The sequence below is a fragment of the Ptychodera flava genome, chromosome 1 (genome assembly GCF_041260155.1).
Source record: "Ptychodera flava strain L36383 chromosome 1, AS_Pfla_20210202, whole genome shotgun sequence".
In the NCBI taxonomy this organism is placed as follows: Eukaryota; Metazoa; Hemichordata; class Enteropneusta; family Ptychoderidae; genus Ptychodera; species Ptychodera flava.
In genome coordinates, this window is record NC_091928.1 from 30,440,915 (window position 1) to 30,453,950 (window position 13,036).

At 36.9% G+C, this 13,036-nt stretch overlaps 1 long non-coding RNA gene across 1 annotated transcript; it reads right to left on the reverse strand.

Annotated features, from left to right (window-relative positions):
* Positions 1 to 9,592: 9,592 nt before the first annotated feature.
* On the reverse strand, positions 9,593 to 12,843 carry LOC139136818 (uncharacterized). Its single transcript, XR_011553262.1, has 2 exons — positions 12,507 to 12,843; positions 9,593 to 10,186 (listed from the first exon to the last, which is right to left on the reverse strand). It is a non-coding gene; the product is annotated as an uncharacterized lncRNA (long non-coding RNA).
* Between the last annotated feature and the right edge of the window lie 193 nt (positions 12,844 to 13,036).

A 13,036-nucleotide genomic window follows, 5' to 3' on the forward strand; every position in this document is an offset into this window, starting at 1 on the left:
TTTCATGTCCTTTTATCAATAGAGTCAGTAAGTATTCTCTGAAAAGGACTATTGTTCACATAGATTGCAGAATAGTGTAAGTGAATGAATCATTCAGCTACATGATCTGGAATCTGAAAAAGATCAAAGCCCTCACTGTCATGCACACAGATTTATCAATGTTTTCCACCACGGAGGAGGGGGACTATGAGACTAACAGGCCTAGGACAATTTGAAATTTTTTTCTAGCCATGTCAAATCCCCCACTCTCGAACTATAAAATGATATCAAACACCCAGAGGCCGGCGAATACAGGATCATGCACTGGCTACATGTGGATGATGGAAGCGAGAGAGTTTGTCTCTCATGACTTTCTATTGGGATGGTGTTCTCTAAATTGCTGTGTATAATTGTACACTACACCTGGGCATGTGATATTGTGATTTGAAAATGGTTGGAGAGCTGAAAATCACTTCTGAAATTAGCCAACGCGAGTGGTAGAAGAGTTAGTGAATAGCTTAGTACCCGGAAACAGTCATGAGTAAGGGGAGTGTATGAATAATTTTTTATGCAAACATTGTTCTTTTTTATTGTTATGTAAAACATAAGGGAGAAAATACCTGGTATGTATTTTGATATGACGTATGGATTACTTTCAAATTTTTCAAAAAATAAATATGCTTAAATATGGCCTCTGTTGCATTCATGAAGAAACAGATGAAGTTATACTTTTAATTAAAAGGACAAGTATCGTAACTTTTCTCGATTATAGAAATTGCAGACAACATGAATGGCACACGTCGCCACTCGAGGAAATGAATGCATATTTTCTGATCGAAAAGTTTTGCCTGCGCGATTGTTGGGTCTCATCGCCCTTTGAAAGCGTAAAGTTATTAAAATGACTCTGAAAAGTTTGACAGACACTCGATTCTGCTGAAAACCACGATCAGTTAATGCTCACATTATCAGGGTTACACTCATTGGACAATATTGTCTCGCATTCTTGCACCAAAATCAATTCATTCCATTGCTGGAATCTGCATGCATGGACGTAATTGACACTGATCTGAATGTAATCAGCTGCACTGTGCTATGAGGGATTAGACTCTTCGTAAATGTAAAAGTCGCGAGACAAAATTAATATGTTGCGACATTGTCAACCCCCCGGTCTGGCGTACCATAGAGATTGAATTCCCCACTACCGGGACACGAAGTGAGACCAGTATCCCCTGTTGCCACGCATTCCCACTCCCACGGTGGAAAACATTGAAAGGTGCATGACATTCAAGTCTGAATCACATAATTCAGAGTCAGTCATCATCTGTATCTGTTACAGGTCTTGACGGAGAATTTTTCATTATTTATTCCAAATTTCAGTCGGTCATAAGGACCGACATTTTGCTAAAAACTTTCGGCCCGACAAGAAATCTGTCGGTCTCGGACTGTCGGACCGACGTTAATTTCGCACACTGAGTACCGTAATAACTAACTTGCATAATTTAGCAATTTAGCGTGAAATAATTTCTTAACCATGGTTTTCTATGTAAACATTATTTATTGGCACGTGACCTGTTTTCGAAATGCTTTGCAGTTGACAAAACACGTGAAATATTTTGCTGAAAGTGAGCAATGAGTAAAATATTTAAAAGCAGTGATAATTAGCTCAATCAAAAGCTAAAATATTTAGCAGTGTCACAGTTTTTTAGATAATGTAAAAAAAATATAGAGGGACTATATTATCTCTCTGTGTGAAAATACCAACTTTATTTCGCTGCCAACAGATTAGTAATCTGTGGTACATATGTAATTATATCACGATATCAATTCTTCAACTCATAAACTGAAGATAGTGCTCCGTTTTATCCCTCTCAGAGAAAATATGTGACACTAAATGGCAAGTCCTTCCTCTAAATTCTCATTAAAATACCGACCGAATACATATACATACAACCACATGAGCGTTCTCAATCAACGTTATTCAGTGAATGTGGGCCCACAGTTCCCTAAAACTTAAACTTATTAACTACTGACTTTTCATGAGTCCTGTAATTCCATACACCCAACTCTCAAATTAACGACCGATCACAGTCCAACTTTAGTATATTTCTTGACACAGATACGATGTCAAAAGAAAATCAGCGTTCAAACGACTCTTTACGGTAAAATCGCTGATATACGTACCTTTTTATTGCATTCTCCCTGTCATCTCTGACAAATATTTGATTCCATCTTAAACGGTAAAACAATGTGTTGTAAAGAGATAGATACCCGTTTTTCTCGAGGGTCTATGGTTGTAAAGAGATAGATAGAAGGATAACACATAGACAGACAGACATACAGGCAGGTAGGTAGGTAGATAGATACATACATACATAAATAGATACATACATACATACATACATACATACATACATACATACATACATACATACATACATACATACATACATACATACATACATACATACATACATACATACATACATACATACATACATACATACATACATACATACATACATACATACATACATACATACATACATACATACATACATACATACATACATACATACATACGTATGTTAACATCAATTTGCCATTTTACATTTTACTGCATTTACAACCTGTATACATTAAGGTTATACTCAACTGCGTTTTTGTAAGCCGCGGTCAAAAGAACACACAAGTTGGTCAAGATGCCCACGCATACAATATGAAGGAAGTACAAGATAAGACTGTCCAGTTGGAGAAAGTGTAATTTATTTTTCGTTCGAGTCACAGTGACGCAAAGCAAGAATCTCTGTAAAGTTAATCCGTTTAATCATGTCTTTCAGATACAAGCTTTTTCCGAGTTGACATCAACAGTCTTTCATCATATATAGAACAATAAGCTCAATATTGTAACGGGGAAAGTAGACTGCATCCTTTTTCCACTTTTCTTCACTCGGATGAAACATCGTTAATGGTTTCCGTCATCTGCTTGAAGTTCAAGGAGACCTGTTCCATACTGATGTCTATTTCTTCCGGTGATACTCCATATCTTTGAAAATGTCAGGGTAACTCCGCAACAGCCCTAGTGTTCCTGAAAATTGAGTAAGGACATGGTTGTAATGCATACGCTTTCATACAAAATGTATATAGGAAGAGCATGTTTGAGCAAGGTGCAAACAACGACTCTAAATTTCCCCTTTGAAAATTAAATGTTTATTTGTACTTTTCATAGGCTGTTTATGTCATGGGAACCTGACCAGTACGGGGAAGTTTGAAGAAATTAAAGAGTGCCTGAAAACCTAAAGCTTCGCAGGCCTGTAAATGTCACTCTTACGAGAGGAAACCGAATAAGCTAGCCTAGTCCTCGATGAAGTATTTTTGCCTTCGGAGCTTTTTGGCTTTCGCGCATACTCCGTTTAGCTGCGTGATCAATGACAAAGCTATAGCACGGTGGGGTAGAATAAGCGTGGCTATAGTAAGCAAAAAGTGCTACTTAAATATGAATGGTCGCTAAAAGAGACCGTGACGTCACTTGCGTCCCTTTCAAAATCAATCACTTCAAATGATCCGCTCATGTGACTTGTTTGGCGAGTAGTTAGTCAGAGAACGTGTACCATAATTGGCCATTATGAATATTAACGAGGAACACCCATTCAATTATCGGCCAATCATGAGAGGCACATTTTAAGGGGTGACTTTGAGAGGGACGCCAGTGACGTCACGGTCTCTGTTGGAGTCCATTCAAATTTAAATTAGCAGTTTTACGCTATCATCGATCAACCGGCTAGACGGAGAGTATTAGCGAAGGCAAAAAAATCCGAAGGCAAAAATACTTCGTCGAGAGACTAGGCTAAAAATATGCCAAATCTTTAGCAAAAGTTCTTTAAGGAAAAGTCAGGTGGTCGTGGTATGTTGCACCCGTATTTCATTTAGTTTTTATGACTGATACGATATTTTGAGTCGTTATTATGAATAAGTGTTTGTTTGTTTTAATTTTTACCGTTTTACTCCTTCTTTTGAGGTCATTTTCATACACATTATTTAATCCAAGGCTTGTATGTAGTATTTGTGAATTTGTCATTTTCTTTTACTTAAAGCTATTTGGTTTACTCGTTTACGAGACTAAGGGTTACTTTGTCTTAAACTTTATGGTTTACTTGTAACTCGAACAGACTGTTTAAAACTAGAAGTAAACCGAGCAGTCTTTAAAAACAGTCAGGCGGTAATCATAAAACAGTAGGTAACGGGGAAAAGTTTAAATAACTTGAATAATAGGAAGGAGGCAGAGAGTGGTATACCATATGATAATACTATATTTAGATATTTGCTTCAAGAAATCAAAGCAACCTTTTTGTAAGCACCGTTTGACCGTTTGGTAGCATTCCCAATCTCAAGATAAAAGTAATATATTGTGACTTGATGAGGTAGATTTCACTTATTTTGCATTTCACATGTACCTCTGAGAAGTGGTTCATGAGAGACGGAACAAAAACGGTTGATGTTATATTTTGATTGATAACACGCGATCCTGCAAATACTGTTCACTTTATTTCAGAAGGAAGCAATAAAGTCAAGTCCGCTAAATCGGCAATATTTATGACCTGTTTATAATAGTAAGTCATACTTCTGTTGAAACGCTACATATGTTAAATTATGATGACAAGGTAAGGTGCGTGACAACAGATACATATTAATTGTACTATTTTTATGACAGAATTAATGTCAACTATTTCAACGATTCTGGCAATGTCTTAAGTACGAATTAACAGATCAATATCGTCTGACGGAAAAAGGATCAAACGTACTCAAAGACACTCTTGTGTGAATGTACAATTACATTGATACAATATGTTAAGTTGCGACAAACTTTTAGTGTTACGGTCTCTATCTATTTCAACGAACCATATAGCTTCTGTTCATAATTAAGAGTCACAAAGTAGCGCTTACCCAGCATACGCTCTAGAAATTCGGGTGCTTCTTCCTTTTGGGTCGCAAAAGTTGCATGTCTTCCGAGAGATCGACTGTTCCTTCTTCCATTCCTAGAAGACTGCGTATTGCATCTTTGGCATAGTATGCACTCCACCAAGCACCGCCCCGCCATAACGCTAATGTCGAATTCATTGAGTCCATAGTCAATGTGGCAAAACATACACGAACTGCACGCCCGCTTACAGATGTGTTTCCATGTGTTAAAATCGGAAAAGACAAGACTTGACGCCGTTAATACCACCAGGCTTGCGTAAAACCAGTGCATTATGAAAGCAAGACGTAAAGTCCCGGCTTCGATGTAACACTTGTAAGGAAGAAAGGCCGAAGATTTTATGTTCAACTCCCGAGCCTCTATTAGGGTTTATATATGTTTTTGCTTCTTTTGTGAGACCTATTACTCCTTTCAGAACGTCAAACAAACTAATGACAGTCGGACACAATGAGTAGGGGTATTGTTTTCTTGTTGCGATGGATAATACAGTATAACAAAAACTGCAATAGAAATCGTTTTACCCAAGGGATTGGTAGAAAATGTAGTTTGTATGAAGTGCCCCAGGAGGGGGAGTCACGCGTCAACTGGACTCTCCATCGGCACCACAGTGTTAATCACCGTGTATTCGCTCAAGCAGAGAAAGATAATTGAGTGAGTTTCAGACTTTTCCCAGGGAAAGTTTCTGTTAATAAGATTTAGTTCCTGACGTCGGCAATTACATGTTTGTGAAAACAGGAGTGGAATGTGTCTGTGCATTAAAACGTTGACCACAGTACATAGGACAGGGCGACCCGTCTATGCAGTCAAATCTTAGCTAGGTATTTCAGAATTGAACAGGTGTGCTAGAAAAAAATACTTGAATCCAAAATATGAATGCAAAACATGTTCTAATAAATGTTAAATACTAGTTCTATTCTAAGATTTTACTTGTTTTGAATTTAAGCTAATGTAAGAAGCAATATCAGATAATCTTCAGAAGAAGAATGGTTTTTGTAATCTTCTTGCGCTGACGCAACGCTGATCTGGACTCATTTCACATTTTTCAAGTCTATTCCCGAATGAATACCACAGGGTTATTGGACACTCATAATTTCTGTGCATAACAGAACCAATAACCGAAAAAAGTAAATACACACTGAGAAAAACTGTATCTATACGAGATTTTGTAATCTTTATCTTTAATCTAAAATGGCGAAAAAGTAACATGACTTTATGATGTCTTGTAAAGAAAACTTTAATAGCAGGACACCTTAATTAACTGTGCAACACATTACGAGTGCTTATGTCACATATCAGAGCCATCAATTATCCTTTACTCAATTAAATTCCTCTTTCGCTGTGGGTAACAGACGAAGAACTTGTCCGACAGCTTCAAGCATAACAAAGTATCCCAAATACTGGTGAAACTGGCAGATACAAGTATAGTCTTAGTGATGGAAGCGCTCACTTAACAGTTGGTGGTCGACGATTTCTGTACAGCAGGTACTCTAAGGAAAGGTCAAGAAAATCTTTGTAACTGGTTTTCGCTTTCAAACTTAAAATTTTGACCATTGTAGGCTTTCAAACATATCCCAGTAGCGCATAATGGCACGTACCGTTAAGGTACAAGGATTTCGGGCTGCCTCATTTAATGTGTTAGGTATGGTGTGGATATTTATTATAGTGACATTTGCACTCGCAGCTCTCCGCTGCAACTGTGACAAAATACAAAATGAAAAACTGTAAAAATACAATACGTGCAACCAGCCCACACTGGCTTGCAGGTCACTTTAAAGCAATAAAGTACAATAAATTAGCACTGGTGATACAAAAAAAGTTTTCCTGACAGTATAAGCTGCTTTAACAAAGCGAGTTAACGGTCTACAACAATTTGTAAATAAGAATTTTAACTTTTCAGGGTCTGATAAGTCACTGAGGTTTGCTAATTTTTCTGTAATATTGTCATATAATATTCTACGATGATGGCCATATGCCTTACGGTAAAACAGAAAATGCGTTTCCGTTTCTGGCGTACGCAAAGCACAAAATTCACAAATTCTATCTTCTACATCTAGGTCTTGAAATCTACCCGTTTAATACGCAAGGGGAGGGTACCTGATCTCAACTGAGCAATGAGAGACCTCTGGCTCCGACACAGATTTACCTTTAGGTACTCTTCAGGGCCATAGGTCTCTTTAAAAGTTACGTACGTACGTAGCTTGGGTTTGCTCTGTACAGAGCTAGCCCATTCCTGTTTTGTGTGATTATGTAATAGGTCCTTTACCATAGACAAATTACATGATACGACAGAATCAAATATGTCAGCCCTTCCTAATTCATTGAAAACATCATAAACCTCTGAGGACCAGTTATTATTATTAATGTTAAGATCCCAAATGAACACTTTCTTCGTGAGCCTGTTATCAGGCATCACAAGTAAGATTAGATTGTACCTGTCGAAAGTGGTAATATGCAACATATTACAAATAGGTATGTTACATAGCAAAGCCATCAAATAGACAGAATCTGTTTCTTCGGTGACTATTAGATGTTAGGAGTATACTAACATCTAATAGTCACCGAAGAAACAGAATCAGTCTTCATCTTCCACTTAGAGTATGACAAGCTGCTGTAGATGTTTGTATACATGTGTACTGTAATATGTAACGATGTCTCTGTCTCCCTTTTGTAGTTAGCAATGATTTCCGTCAGCCGTATCACCGATCATTGTGTTGTCCCAAAGTTCAAAGTTTTACACGCTTGCATGAAATGTGATGTTTTCGCCCATATAATACTGAAAGAAGTGTTAAGGACTTGCTGACCTGCAAGTATTTGCCCTTTGTAGTCAATACGGCTACGTGCTTCCCAAAAACCTAATATTCTAAGCTAAGTAACGACGAGTCCCATCAGAGACTTTAGCCGCTTTGTATAAAATTATCCAACCACATGTTCCCACATCCCCCACGACAACCCCTTTCAGGTCAAGACGGGAACGTAGACAACACTGGGGCTGCGTTAAGCAGGTCATTATATAAGCGAGACTAAATGGAAGTAAATGCAGTACTACAAGTAGGAAATATCAATAGCAGAGGAAAGCGGGAATTACCAATCTGAAACCTTCGCAAACATTAAGCAGCGATGCATGTGCTTTGAAAAAATATTCCTTTAGGAATACCACATAAGCAAGAATATTAATTAAATTTGGTATTGACGAATAACTCGAATGTAATTAATATGGTTGTATTTAGGTAAAAAGATACGTTAGAATGTTGTGTGCCACTTTTGGACCTCTACATAACGAAGTGTATAGCAAACAGCAGAAATGTGGAAGCAAAATTAACCCTTACAAAATTACCTCTGGTAAAGATCAGTAAGAATAGTTATCGTTTCTTAAATTCATTAATATTTTCGATGGAGAAATATTGTTGTTGACAGCTAGTATACAAATGTTTGTAGTGCTTAAAATCGAAATAAATATGTTCTATGAACTGTTTAAAAGTTCTTGCATCAATCTGTGACAATTCTATTACTGGTACAGTAAATACAGATAGAAATTCACAATTCTTCTTATCTTTAAACATCATTTGGATGTGTTTGAAACTATATCCATATCAATGGCATTGAATTACGATGACAGATAACATAATTACTTAGGATTGCTAAGGGATACATGGATCAACTCAAAAGCCGTCATTATTAAAATTATTCCAGGACGTAATTACTTTAGCAACCAGTATACTTTTACTTGTTCCTTTTTGGCGGTAGTGAATGTTGTCTATTTCCTCACAGAAAAGGAGTCTGCAATTTCATTAATAAGTATGGCAAGGCTACTTCTGACATTCTTTCGAAAAAAAAATTTTACTTGCACTCTAACTAAAAGTAAAGAAAATATTAACATGACTGTCCGGCGGACATTGTGTGTATCAGTTTCCCGCCAAATTGGATGTAGTTGCACAACAAAATTCGTAACCATAGCAAGAGGACCGACGTGGACTCTGAACTCTGAACATTTGTGGACAGTGGCTATTGAGCGAACTCGTTTTGAAGGATATGAACTTGGATGGATGCGTTTCTACGATTTTTCTATTCTGTTAAAATTGTATTGACGGCAAATCACTGTAGACTTATTTATCCTTATTAGTTGTAGTGAATAAATGTACAAAACGGAAACGCAATAGTACGACAGTATTTACCTTTGTTTGTTTGTTTGTATGTATGTTTGTTTGTTTGGCTAAAGGAAGTGGTCCGGGTTTGGTGTCGGCTGGCTATAATTAAAGACAGTTGAACTCCGGGTCCTGTCTCTGTCTCTGTGTCTGCTGTCTGTCTGTCTGTCTGTCTGTCCCTCTCTCTCTCTCTCTCTCTCTCTCTCTCTCTCTCTCTCTCTCTCTCTCTCTCTCTCTACTGCCAGGCCTTTTACATACTTCTGTTAAACGAAACACACAAAGGCACTTGCACCGACATAGGCATTGTTGCTTTTCTGAACCACATGCCAGTATAACAGGTTTATAAATAGCCAGGTCAGCGGGGTGAAGAAAGTGGTCGTGTAGCAAAGTTTAGCAAGCATGAGGTCCGCATTGACCATATTTTATAATGCATTTCTTAGGTTTCCATATCCCGGGGTGCAACAGATACACATTGCTATTGTGGGCGAAAACAATATTTTGTCGTACATCGAACTTTAATCTGTTCGCTTCTAAATATTGTAGTTTACAAGTATGTCAAAAAGACAATAAGACAACTTGAAATAAACCAAACATTCACAAGATAATATTAGAGGAAGAAAGGTATTAGATTTTTAAGTATCGGTTAGAAGAATTTGTGTGCCAATTAGTTCAACGATGATTTTGTCGGCCTGGACTTTGGATGATCAATATCCACGGACTACCATTCCTTTATTTATTCATTTCTTCTCGAAAATCTTATAATGCTAACGGTCGCATACAATAATCTTTTTGATGTGCAGTTGTTTGCTTTTCTGTCATTACAAAGTAGACTCACGATAAAAGTAAAACTACATAATTTACGAGTTCGACCAACCAACTGCAAGTTCATAATTGAAAACTTGGATGCATGAATGGCAGATTTTTATATCTTGTTGCCTGGTTTTCCGTCTTGTGCTTGTTTCAAATCTCGTTACGCGACGTTATCAGTTGGAAATATAGGAAAGCCTGCCTCACAACGATGTCCATTTGCTTGTATCATACTCCACATCTTCTTGCTTGGCATTTTGATCTTGCAACAGTCCACGCATAACTGAAAATTAAGGTAGGAGTATTACCAAAACATGCAAACATAGAAACAAATAAGCGAATTCAAATTTTGACATAAACAGGACAAAAAAGTTCAGTCTTTTAAAATATTTCCATAACCTTTCTAGACTGGACGATGTCTTGTTCACTCTAACAGCGTTAGTGAGGTACTATACCTCTATGCTTGAACAAGTTCTTACAATATATGATATATTTCATTAAAAATGAAGAACCTGTATGTTAAGTTAGAACGCTCCTCGGGGACAGATAGTCGGACCCTCAAATTTCTACAATGCTTTTCTAATCTACTCTTGTGGAGCTCGTTTTAAAGCTCTTGGAAAAAAACAACTTTCATTGTCTTGTTTTTCGAAAATCCAAATTTTAATTTTTCGCATAGAAATAACAGAGGAATGGCGGCCATTTTGAATTTCGAATATCGCAAAATGTTAGCTAATTTGTTTCGCTAGTGCCAAACTTTGCACGACGACCACCGATTTTTATTGTTAATCTGGTAAGGGAATGGTTGAAAGTTTCTTTCAGGAATGTTTGAGAAAAAATTTAACCCTTTCACTTTCGAGGCGCATACTACATTAAACGCAATTAAACTTCCGACATTTTTTGTAAATATGAGCATGGCTGAATAATTGTGCTTGAGTGAATAACTTACAGGGATATGTAATTTATGTGGACACTATGAAGCATTCTTTTCCGACATCTCTGTCTATCCTATTCACTCTCTTCATACCCTGTTTGCATGACAATACTTTTCAACAAGGTAAGGTCGAAAAATGAAGAAGACCATAAGTCGCAGTTTTTTAAATATATATTACGGACCTATTTTCAAATGTTGGGATATGCAATATTTAAGTTTTAATTGCATGAAACATCTTAGGTTGCAGTGAGTAACATTGCAAACTTGAACGTCTTGCAATAAGGATCTTTCCTTTATCAGATTCAGCTCTCGTTTACTGTTAAGCTAATTAGCAAGTAGGCATTCTGAAATATCTACGTTTTCTTTTCAGAAGAGGTTAAAATACAGTAAGTTTAGAGAGAATTCCAACAATGCTGAAGTAGAATTTCTTATAAAAAACTTTGATACTTAAATATAAGGGCTTGTAGCATTGCTCTGCTAGTAATTTGAAAGGCTAACTGATCTAAACGGAATATTAAGCCAGTTGATTTAAATTTAAAGCTGCTTTACTTTTTTGAGATAGTTTTGAGGAAAATGAAAAAGTCAGTAGAAAATTGCACCAATATTACGTTGGTATATCTACATATAGGTGAATGAACTGTTCGAGGGGAAAAGCAGTGAGACGACCGATATGTACCTAATAACACGATTGGAACTAATTTGGGATAATTGGATGGTCAAGTAATTTCTATTTGCTCTGCAAATGTAAGCTAATCTTCTCTTTAAGTTACACACTTGTTTTTATGCGTAAGTTGTAATATTGCAACGTTCAGCTAAAGGGCACCTAACATTTTTGAGAAATTTGAAAAATATGAAAATCCAATTATCCCAAATTAGATCCAATCGTGTTTAATGCAGCCGGTTCCAAATTTGACCTATTCCACAATGTGTTATACATCATTTGTACAAGCATGTTTCTCAGCAGAATAATTTCTTCAAGTATTTTTCTCAGCAGAGCCACTTCCAGCCACAACCGATTTATCACATTAAAAAGGGAGTTTAAAGTCTTGATAATCACGTGCACAGACACCCTGGCTCCACACTGTACACCGTCGAAATCAAAATTGCTTACTCCTATCGAAAGGTGACAAAATAACAGAGGATTTCGTAAAATTTCGTAAACATATTATTGATTGCTCTTCACTAATCCGCTTTCGTCTTCCTATACTTCAAAAATCCGAGTCGAAAGTAATTTGGAGCATTTCATTCCTTCTTAGTGCCCTTCCTTGCAGCATAACACCAAAGGATGAGTGTGTGTCTGTTCTATATTTCTCCAATGGTAAGTTGGAAAGACCAAATATCTCGGAAGTGTTTCTTTTGTGTGTTAACGAACACGATTGGAACTAATTTTGGATGATCCGATAGCGAATTCATGTTGGTTTAATCTGCAAATGGATATCATCTGCTTTTGCCTTTTCTCAATACAAATTACTAATAAAAAAGTGTATTATGCACTTGTTTTTATTAGAATTTGTAATATTGCAACCATATAGCACCTAACACTTTTGAGAAATTTTAACAAGATAATGATTCAATTCTCCCAAACTTGTTCCAATCGTGTTCTGAATAAAGTAAAATGACAACAATTTCGTCTAAAGTAGCATCGATCTTAAACATCAAAGTTAATTCCTACCTCGGGTGTGTCCTGTAAATTCAGGGAAGTCTATATTTTGACTTGGAAAGAGTGAATGCCGTCCGTCCCATTGATTGCTCCTTTTCCCGGTTCTTGAAAGCTGAAGATTGCATACGTTGCACGTATTGCACGAATTCGCACACTGCGCCTGGTCCACGATGCACCAGTCGCAAAAACGGCACTGCATCTGACAGGCGACTGCCCACACCTTGGAGTTGGCGACGGTAAGGACAGAACCTAACAACATCATCAATATTGGGGTTGCTCTCAGCCAGCCCATCGTGCAAGCGGGACTTATTCTTGACTCTGATGTAAAAAAACTTGCAGGCTTCTAGGCAGAAGAAACAGAAGTTCCAAACTTGAACGTTTAACAAGGTTTATATAGCAAGGTACTTCCTTTGTCAAAATAATTATTCCTTTCAAAATATCAAACAAACTTAATGATTTTTTTTCACAATGGATGGGGTATTGTTTTTGCAACAATCTGTAATTATATTACAAGAAAAGTTTCCAGTTAATGGAATATTTAA